The following is an 11147-nucleotide window of genomic DNA, read 5'->3' on the forward strand; positions in this document are numbered from 1 at the left end:
ATATACACAAGACGATTTAAATCTCATGTTATACCCAGACTGTAAAAGGTTATACCACTAGACTAGAGACATCCGAGCCAACGGCAAGTCAGCAGCAGAAGCCGAGGAAAGGCTGTTCTTGGCGGGGTACGAGCGCCGAGCGTCCGATTTCCTGGTTCTCACAACTCCGAAAACGTCAGATCAAATTTTCAAATAGGCGCTATCTTTATAAATAAACGAAAGATTTGAGCTTTAAACAACTACATTCTCGCCTGAAATACTCTTAAAACTACATTTCGTGACACATTTATAGCAGTATTTTTAAATTACGCGGGGTTTCTCCTCTGCTATTGACGCTTGCTGGTTGGTGGTGTGAGATGCATTCTGGGATACCTGGCTTGTCAAGTCCGCACAAGTCACCTCTTGATGCATCCTCGGTAAAAGGGGCGGATCAAGAACACATCCGGGGATTCGAACTGGACTTGGCTAGATGTGAACTTTGAATTGGCACAGTACTAGGGCAGCGACTGATGACGTTTCACAAGTCCACAAGAACACAAGTACAGACAAGGACGCATATTGAGAAACGGCTACAGTGTTCTTCAACCCTGCTCCTGAAGGACCCCCAACACTGCACATTTTCTTTGTCTCCCTAATTAAATACACCTGATTCAACTCATCAGCTCATTAACCCATGTGATAATGAGCTGATGAGTTGAATCAGGTGTGTTTGATTAGGGAGAAAAAGAAAACGTGCAGTGTTTGGGGGTCCTTCAGGAGCAGGGTTGAAGAACACTGACTTACATATTCCATTAATTTTCTCACTGCAACACTGTGTCAATGTTACTTTTACTCTTTGAAGTGTGGATTTTCCTGTGGGGTTGAAAGGGTTAACAGTGTAAGATAAAAAGTCACACCCACAAAATGTATTTTAACAGTAATAAACTGTAAGTTATAAAACAGGTATAGTTTACTGTAAAATTTAGTTTTTTGGGTCACCATTGTGCTGAAGAGTAAAGCCTGTGCTTCAGTCCAGGAGAAGATCCACAAACATTGATGATATGCTGCATATTGCTTTGTTTAACAGGCGGTGATTGTGTAGTTGCTGGTCCAGTGGAAATCTTTTTATGTTCAATAGTTTTTTAGTGGTCTCAAATGAAATAAGTTCACAGTGATACTTTGCTCACATTATTTATGCATTATAAATTTGAGTTAATACATTTAAATGACAGTTGGTCAATTTAAGGCAGTCGGTTTCTCCAAGTGAAATTAGTTAACACGAATTTTAATTTAGGGCATTTTTACAGTAACATACTGTAGATTACAGTAAAGAACTGTACAATTAACAGTATATTACTGGCAACAGTGTTGCCAGTATTTTACTGTAAAAAAACTTGTAAGGTCTAACAGTGCACGCTTGAACGCCATTGGCCGTTGTAGAACAATGGCTTTATTCAATGAGGTTCCAGTATTTCTCTGTGAAAAGTGTTTCCCCAAAAGTGTCTTTCGACGCAGTGAAATAGAAAGGTAATCAGGAGTGTGAAGTAACGAATTACAAATACTCACGTAAAAATGTACAATTTCTGATAAAAAACAATTACAGTAACGTGACCTTATGTTACAGTAATTAAGTACTTTTTATCAGAAATTTTACTTTTTTAAGTAGTTTAAAATGGTCTAATTTTACTTGAGTACATTTTAAGGCTGCTGTGGAAGCGCATCCTTCAAACATCAATTCAATTGCGATAAGTCAGCATTTAATTCTTCCTCTAATTTGAAGAAACATGTTAAGGTAAATATCTGATTTCTGTTTACTATTATATCTGTATATCTACAGGGCCTGAAATTGGCACGAGGTTGCGGGAATTGAGTACAATGTTAATAACTCCTGCAAGTGGCCCGTTCATAATGCATGGAATTTCCGCTCCCATTTATTTACTTGAACTATTGACTGAAGAAACTTACACTTTGATTTGAACTTACACTGCTTCGTGCACATCCTGCAACCATGGGCAGCTCATTGACACTTGATGAGTTTAGTATAAGTGTGCTTGCTAAAAGAGCATGTTGGGGACATTGATGACCCATGGCCTTATACTGCATCTCTGTCTGCGTGTGGTGTTATAAAACTACAGTTCATTTATAACCAACATTTTTTTGTTTGATCTATTTCATGCTAATCTGCCTTCATTTAGCGACAGAACTTGCAAAAAAAAAAAAAAAAAAATCATTTTTCAAGTTTTTGGTGCATTTACATTTAAATTGTAACATTCTATGGAATGCCATTACAATGTAATTATGGAGCCTTCACATGCTATGGTAATTATGGTAAATACCAAAAGCCGACGTGGAAAATGCACATGACCACCCCCTCATGTGGTATTTTCCACTGGGCAGCTTGTAGAATATTTGATGCACAAGTTGCCGAGATGAGATAACCTTTGACCTTTTCAAAATGGCGGAGAGCAACACAAGAGTCATGAATGGTAAGCATTGTACACAACTAAACGTTTTTTTCTACTGTTGTAATATAATGCGTTAACACTCAGTGTCAGTTTTAAAAATACCTTTATGTTTTGGTGTTACCTACCCAGAGCAGATGCTAGCTAGCAGTCAATAGGAGCCTCCTAGTAATGAGCAGTCAGGCAATTTACTGACGTGAATGTATTTTGTCTGTAGTGTACGCCAGCGACACCATGATTTACTGGGACCAGGAGATGACCCAGCCCATAACTCAAACGCTCTATCAACGGGAAGGACGAAAGTACCCTGTACATGGACCATGATTTCACCACTGCTCTGCAAATAGTTCCCCCTGTTTCTGTTTCTGAAACAGAAACTGTCTGTCTCAATTATCTATCTATCTATCTATCTATCTATCTATCTATCTATCTATCTATCTATCTATCTATCTATCTATCTATCTATCTATCTATCTATCTATCTAATCTCAATTATCTATCTATCTCAATTATCTATCTGTCTATCTCAATTATCTGTCTATCTCAATTATTAATTAATTATTACCTATCTACCTATCTATCTATCTATCTATCTATCTATCTATCTATCTATCTATCTATCTATCTATCTATCTATCTATCTATCTATCTAGATGAGAACACTACAGCAGAGCTGCCCCAGAACCAGGGTTTCACCAGGGACCAGACCCTTTTTTTGATTGACCTGATGCGCCAACATCTAATGAAAGATGACAGTGAACTTCCTCGCAACCTCGCTGAACTAAACTCCAGGATCAAAATGTCCAGGGGGAAGAAGCGATCCTTCTGGCAGGAAATTGTGGCGAAGTTGAAAAGTCAGTTCAACCAGCATTTTGATGTAGACAAGGTGTCCAGAAAGTGGACCACCCTGGAAGATGCATACAAGAAGGCAGTAGACAACAATGCATCCACAGGGAAAGCTCCTACCAAGTTTCAGTTTTTCAAAGAAATGGGGGAACTTATTGGGGAGCATCATGACGTCGATTTCCTGGTAATTGGGACAGCAAAGGGGGTTACTGTTAGGCGGCCAGAGGCCTTCAAGCAACCCTTGATGTTCGGCAACTCTTCTACTGAGGAAGAACTGTCTTCTCCCTCCATTGCACATTCCTCAGATTCTGAGAGCGCAGGGCCTTCAACCTTATCACCTCCTCACACCAGTGCTTTGGCACGGAAGAGGAAGCGTCGTGAAGACACAACGCAGGTGATGTCCCGTGTCATTAAAGAGTGCGAGGAAGCCACGCAGCGCAGACATGAAGAAATCATGGGGGAAATTAAAACCACTAATGCTTTATTCAAGCAGTTGCTGCAGCAGTCCCATGAGCAACAATAGATAAAAGATATGTTGATTTTTTTTTTGTTTTTTTTTTGTTTACTGTTTATGTTTTAGGCCTGTTTTTAATGAAGCCTACACCTCTGTATATTTTATGTTATTTTAAAGGTGCTGGACATATTTTTTACAAGAGTTTATGTTTACAGAAAATGAGTTATGTTTATAAATGAGATTTTATTTTATTTCAAAGGTTTATTTTTACAGAACAAATTACTTGTTTACAAAAGAGATTCATAACAAAGAATAATAAAAAAAAAATATATAGTATATGTTCAAATATTATAATACATTGAAATCAAACAGCATCAAAGTACAGCTAAGTTATTTTCAAGATAGTGTTCTGAATTGTTGTGGAAAAGAGTCGTTAAATTAACTGTCTGATTTGTTTTCTTTTTACATCTGAACATAATGCCTTTAACTTGTTAATCATAATTTTTCACATGTTAGGCATTGCTTTAACTTGCTTGGATGATAGTAAAAGTGTCAGGGGACGAAATAGAATGCCTATGATAAAAATTAGTTTGGATAGGCTAGTAGCATATTCATATTCAAATACTGTAGCATACAGTAATGCTCATTCATTCTCATCCTCTTCATGAGGGCACCTGATTGGGTGCTCATCACATGTACTTTCACACTCCCCAAAACACATATTGTAAAGCGCACAAGCTGCTACAATGACTTTCACAACTACATCTATACGAGCGTTTTGTAGTTCACAGAGCCGTCACCATTTACACTTTAAGCGGCCAAACGCCTGTTCCACTATTACCCTCCCACTGCATATCATTGCATTTCTGCGCAAGTCATCTTCACCCAAGGCTCCATTGTCTCGTTTTGGAGTGACAATGAATGGGAAGCTGTTGCAGACATATGCACCATCCCCGAGTAGTTTGTAGCCTCCCAACTTCTGTACATGTGTATTGAAGAATGGGGATAGGTTAAGCATGCGTGCATCATGTACTCTACCGGGAGGCCCAGCAAAAATATCTGTGAACCTTCCTAGGTCGTCTACAATACCCTGCAGCAGCACAGAATAGTAGGCCTTCCTGTTTAAATAATCTCTCCCCCTAACAGGTGGCTGCTGGATTCTGAAATGGCATCCATCAATTGCACCAACTATCCCATCAATTCCGCACGACCTTCTGAATAGAGCTGCTTGGATGGTCTTTTGACAGTCATTTGGCCAGACAATGTAGTGTTCTGCAATGGCACATGTACGGTCAAGCATTTCAATGATAACGTTATGCGCTGCTCCTTGACTAACATCAAATTTATCAGAGATCTCACGAAATGAGTTCTGATTCGCAAGATACCAAAGCAGCATCACCACCTTTTTCTCTACAGGAATTCTTGCAGGACCTCCTGGTGAGTAGTCATCAGTCATCCCATGTTGCCTTAATTGATTGCAGAATAGGTGGAACTGCTCTCTGGTGAGCCTCAGATGACTCTTAAATGTGCTGTCCTGCATGTCTAGAAGAGTCATCCAGGCAGTTCCGGTTTTTAAGACCGCCGGATTGTCTTGCTCCAGGCAGTGTAGTATGACAAGTCTTTAGAAAACAAAAACCCGGGGTCAGTTATTCACTTTATGTATGCGTGTATGTATGGTCCCTTGTGAAAAAAAATTGCACTTAAGTGTACTTTTATAAAGTATACTTATTACATAAATAATATAATTTAAATATATACACTTAAGTGTGATTTTTTGGAACAACTTAATTGGTACTTTAATACAACTTTATATCTACTTTCATAATTGCTTCTAATATCTTCAAAATATAGTTAAAGTGCACTACACAATATAATGACACGCAATTAATGTGTTTTAAAATATACTTTAATGTCAGTTAACAATACACTTAAGTGTGAATTAAATGCAATGTTACAATCACATTGTCAATCAATTTACTGACAAAATAATCTCTAAAAGAAATACATAAAAACCTTTCTGTTGATGCACAAGAAAACCCCAAGAAACACTATGCATAAACACAAACAGTTTTGGAAAGAGACCATTGGGTAATGCTTTACAAAAATATATTAGTTACCTACTTCAGTTAACATGAACTAAGAATGTATAATACTTTAAGCATTTATTAGTCTAAGTAAGATAATATTAGTCTTGGTTAGATCATGTTGGCTAAAAAATAAACTAATATTAACAAACGAGACCTAATTAAAAGTGTTACCGAACCTTGTTATTTAGCTCTTAAAGGGATACTCCACTGCTGAACAGAAAGAAAGATATTTAGAAGAATGTTTTTTTCTTTTTTCTTCTTTTCCTACTATGGAAGTCAATGGTACCAAAATCTGTCTGGTTACTAACATTCTTCTAAATATCTTTCTTTCTGTTCAGCAGAAGAAAGAAATTCATACAGGTTTGAAACAACATGAGGGTGAGTATATGATGACAGAATTTTCATTTTAAAGTGGAGTATCCCTTTAAACCTTTACCAGCACCAACAGTAAACAGGTCCAAATGCTTACTCCAGCATTACAGTGAATCTAAGTTTGTCTATAAAAAAAAAAAAAAAAAAAAAAAAAAAAAACTGAAGAACTCCAAAAGCACAAAAACCAAAATTATTTGTCACCCAATTTTTTAAGTTGTTGGAAAGTGCTGTTTATGTCAATGTCCCAGATGCTCTCCAGAGTATATGTGAATGGAAATGTTTCAAAGATGCAGGAAAGTAAAAAACAGAAAATTTGTTTATATAAAGATCCAGTCCATTATTATATTTGGCTCAATTGAATGAAAGAGATAGATATACAGTTGCGCTTCAAAGTTGATATACACCTTGCAGTATCTGCAAAATGTTAACAATTTTAGCAATAATAGGGATCACAAAAATGTATACGTTTTATTTTTATTTAGTACTACCCTGATGAAGCAGTTTATTCCGCAAGGTGTATGTAAACTTTTGACTGTTAACTGTTGATGAATGTGTGATGTGATCATAGACAGTAAAAGAAATGGACACAGCGACCCCATTGGAACTCAATTGAGACAAGTGAAGCCCATTTTTAGCGATTTCTTAGCACTTCCTTTCCTGACGCGCAGACTCAAACCGAGCAAAGCGTTACACGGACCACGTGAGCAACCCGTCTGTCTTCTAGTAGCTGTGCCAAGAGAAATCTGAATCATTCCCTTCCGAATCTTGCAGAGACGGAGAGTGTGAGTAGGAATTGTCCATGAGCTTGGAGCAGGATCAACTTTTGCTAGGTATTCTGATTAATTATATTGTCATTTTGCCTCTACGTCCCCCCGATTGCCAGCGAGCTTCTCCTCCCGTCCATACGGTAATCTCTCTAATGTGCGACAAAGAGTCGCTTGGTTATGACGCAATCGTTAGCCTACTTTTACAAAAACTGCTTCTACGGGGCCATAACATAAGCTACAAGGTAATGGAGCATTTTATACATTGTCGTGTTTCTTTAGAAATAAAAAATGGACAAATGGAGTCTTCAAACGCCTCAGATGTAAAGTTATTCGCTGTCAAAGTGACGCCAAAATGAATGGAAGTCAATGGGATTGCTAACGCAAGTGAAGTTCCGCTCAAGATGGCGGCACCCGGCCAACTTCAACTTCCGGTCGACTTCCTTCCCGCTTGGATGTGATTGATTACCTCAGTCACCAGGGCCACATCCTAGTAGAAAGCTGGGCAAGGTTCCTTCTATTTCCCAGGATTCCACTGACTACGCCATCTTTACTGACACTGGGCTTAAAATGATTAAAAATAGAGAACCTTTTTATTGCTACTTTACAGGGAATTAAGCATAACTTTATCAATTACACAAATATAGATATATGACCCATGCAAACCCAGGACCAATGCAAATTAAGAAAGGTATTCCTACATTTTAAGCTTGCCCCACATAGCTATCTTCATGAAGGATGTTCCTGTTCCTGTATTTACCACGGTTGACACAGCAATGCTGCAAGCCTTCTTCTTTTGGTTTGTTACCTATAAAATATGATGATTATAGGCACATGTGTAAATGCACTGGTGGGAATTTATTACTTGCACATGCAAAAGATTCAAAGCATTTAAAAGCTATAGGGATAGTTAGTGACTTGAAAGTAGTGTTTTAGCTTGATCAGGATGTGCTGTCATTATAAATCTTGTAACATCACCTCATCAATACAGGTCTGTGATTCCACACCACTTGCACTGTATCTCCAATAACAAATATGAACTGATCCTGCAAAATGAATGTTTAAATCCAGATAAACACAAAAATATTACATATTCCAAAACAAATAGTAATTGAACAACTCTTTAAATACAAAATGAAATTGAACACATAACAAGCATTTTTTCTAGAGGTGGGTAATATATTAAATATTTATGGTGGTTATAAGATTGATTATTTGTATTAAATGTATATAAACGTCTTCGAGTGTTACAATATTGGATCAGCATTCAGCAAATTTTTAGTAGCTTGTTTAAAATAATTTAAAAAGTTGGTTTAGTAAAAAAAAAAATCAGCAACCAAATTCCTCGAACACGACCACACACGCCTTCCTCACATAATACAGTTTTTCTCGATTGCTTAAACACATTTCTTGCAACTATGCCTCGTATTCTCAAAACTGTAAACACAAATCTATAACGTCTCGCCCAATTCCCCAAACATCCTATTTTCAGGTCAAAATGAAGCTCTACACTCAAAACCATTCACTCTTGCTGAAAAAACAAACTTTGCCCTCAGACAGGACACACAAGCCCTCAAAATCACACACACTACAACATAGTCTAACACACTGGTGCAATAAATTCAAAACAACATTTCCAAAACTGGTAAGTTATGTTGCTTGTGGTTCCCCCCATCACAAACCTTTTCACATGATGAACACAAAAGACACAACCAGTGGATACATTGGCACATTTTTATTCATACACAGAAAACACACACACACACACAAAAAAAAAAATTCCTGTTTTACTCTCTTTTTTTTTACTCTTTTTTTTTTACTCTCTCCTCTAATTGTTTTATTTTATATTTACTTACAGTAAGATGTGTGTGACCAACATATGACAGTAAAAGAGCACACACAAACCATATTCTAATATGGAATTCGAATTGTATTGGAATGGTAAAGAGTGTTGGGACGTAACAGGAGGGCCTCCACTCAAGGATACAGTATGATGGATACGTCTAAGAATGTTCCACATATGGTTGAAATAACATAATTTGCCTAGAAAGATAACATTCTGGGAGTCAAGACTATAAAGGAGAAAGGATGCCCTCCCTTCACTGTCACACTCTGCAGCCACTCTGTGTGACTGTATGACTGCTGGCCTTTTCTTGCAAGAAAATAAACCTCATCAAAGACTATTGGAAATGTTCGTCTCTTAGTGATAGAATTTTGTTTGCCACCACACCTCCCTGAAGGTTCTCGAGGCGACAGTAAAGCGACTCAAATTTGGCCTTACTCGTAGCCGAGCCTCCCTCATAGTCATACCATTGATAAAGACATGGGCAACTAGAGTGGCTTGAATTTCATCTGAGACTGCTTGTCTTCTTGTCCTTGCCCTTCCTCCTCCTCATTCTTATCCCTCTTCCTTCATGTCTTTCTGGATCCACTGTTCCAAAACGCAATAAACTGATCTGGTTCCTTTTATATATCTATTGAAGTTCTGATTGATGTGTTTTAAATTTTGACTCTAAGTGTTTCCACTTGGGTAATTGTGTGCTAACTGAGCTGAAGCTGTGCTGACTTGAGTGAACAATTTTGAATGCTAGTGCTTTCTAAATGACAACATGGTCTAAGCAATGAGAAATTAAGGGATTTGTGTGTAGAGTTTTGCAGTGACAGTTCAACAAATCTGACTCATGTGTCAAAACAGGGAATAGTGTTTATAGTTTAGTGAAATGGGTGTGCTTTTTAATAAATGGCGTTATGGTTTTGAAATTTTTGTTCAAAAGCCTGGTTATAGTGTTTAAGCAATCGAGAAAAACTGTAATAAGACATTATTAGAATGCAATCATATATAAATTATTGAAAACATGATTAATTCACCTCCCGAGTCTATTGAGTTTATAATATCTGCGATTAAAATGCACTCAGCAACTGACATGTTACGGTGAAAAAAAAATTAACTAAAGAAAGCATCAAGATATACTTACTTGACTGATTATTTGCAGCATAACGTCTCATCTGCAAACAAACATCCAAACGTGGTGCTCCTTTTGTTCTCTTGTTTGGCTAGCTTCAGTATCATCACGCATCGCAAACGGATCGCAAAACATAGCGCATTTTTCAAACTCTAGTGAAGTAGTGCGTCATAATGACGTAGTATTTCTCGCGCATGCGCATTAAACAACATATTCATATATCATGCATGGTTAAATGTTATTTCAGCTTTTCTGTTTAAGTTGAAGTTGTTCTAACTCATTGTGTTGTTAAACTCTGTAAGTTCACAAAACTTTACTCATTAACCTAACTAAAATTCGATCTTTTTTTCAATGTAGTGTAGTGTGATTAAAATTAATGTATTTTAACTGAATTTAAATGCAAATTCATTGTGTTTACATTTGTTTAACTTTTGCTCGCAATTAATACAGTTAAATGTGTGTTTAATTGACTTAGAACAACATAATGATATTGAAAGTATTATGTTCACAGATGTAAAGTAGCTACAACACATACTATTAGGCTCCTCTCATATATTACATTTTATTTTCAAATATTATGTAGAAAGCTGACACTAGTTGAGTTCATAGAGCAAGGGCTGGTGATAAAAATGTCAACAATAAGTTGTACTGGATTATACTGTATAAGCAGATGTATTGGAAAAATGCATTTCAACTGCATAATGCACACAGTATATATTATAGACAAAACACATTTAAAATACATTAACAAATTAATTTTGGACAACACACTTGAGTTGGAATTAAAATCAATTATTTTCCATGTTTTCCATTAAAACTGTTATTTTATTATATTAGTCAATACATCAAAATAAATTTCCTTTAATAACTTATAACTTTAACTTTAATACATTTAAAACACTATAAATCATAATTATTTAAAATGTATGTTTAAGTAAAACTTAGTAGACATTACAAAGTGCAGTTTTTAAAACATGCACTTAAGTGTGTTTATAAATATTGTCATGAAAGTGTTCTTTCTTTAAGTAACATTTAATTAGACATTATTAAAAAGTGCATTTGTAAAAAGTGCACTTAAGTGTGTTTATAAAAATTATGATGAAAGTGTACTTTAAGTTAAGCTTAATTAGACATTATTACAAAGTGCGTTTTTAAAAAGTGTACTTAAGTGTGTTAAGAAATATTGTGATGAAAGTGTACTTTAAATTAAACTTAATTAG

The 11147-nt window shown here is 36.3% G+C and overlaps 1 pseudogene across 1 annotated transcript; it reads right to left on the bottom strand.

Moving 5' to 3' along the window:
- Nucleotides 1-4382: 4382 nt before the first annotated feature.
- LOC308700488 lies at nucleotides 4383-5296 on the bottom strand (annotated as a pseudogene). The gene has a single exon. The product of its transcript is annotated as an uncharacterized misc_RNA (transcript).
- Between the last annotated feature and the right edge of the window lie 5851 nt (nucleotides 5297-11147).

Source organism: Scardinius erythrophthalmus (genome assembly GCF_964197995.2).
Source record: "Scardinius erythrophthalmus genome assembly, chromosome: 13".
In the NCBI taxonomy this organism is placed as follows: Eukaryota; Metazoa; Chordata; class Actinopteri; order Cypriniformes; family Leuciscidae; genus Scardinius; species Scardinius erythrophthalmus.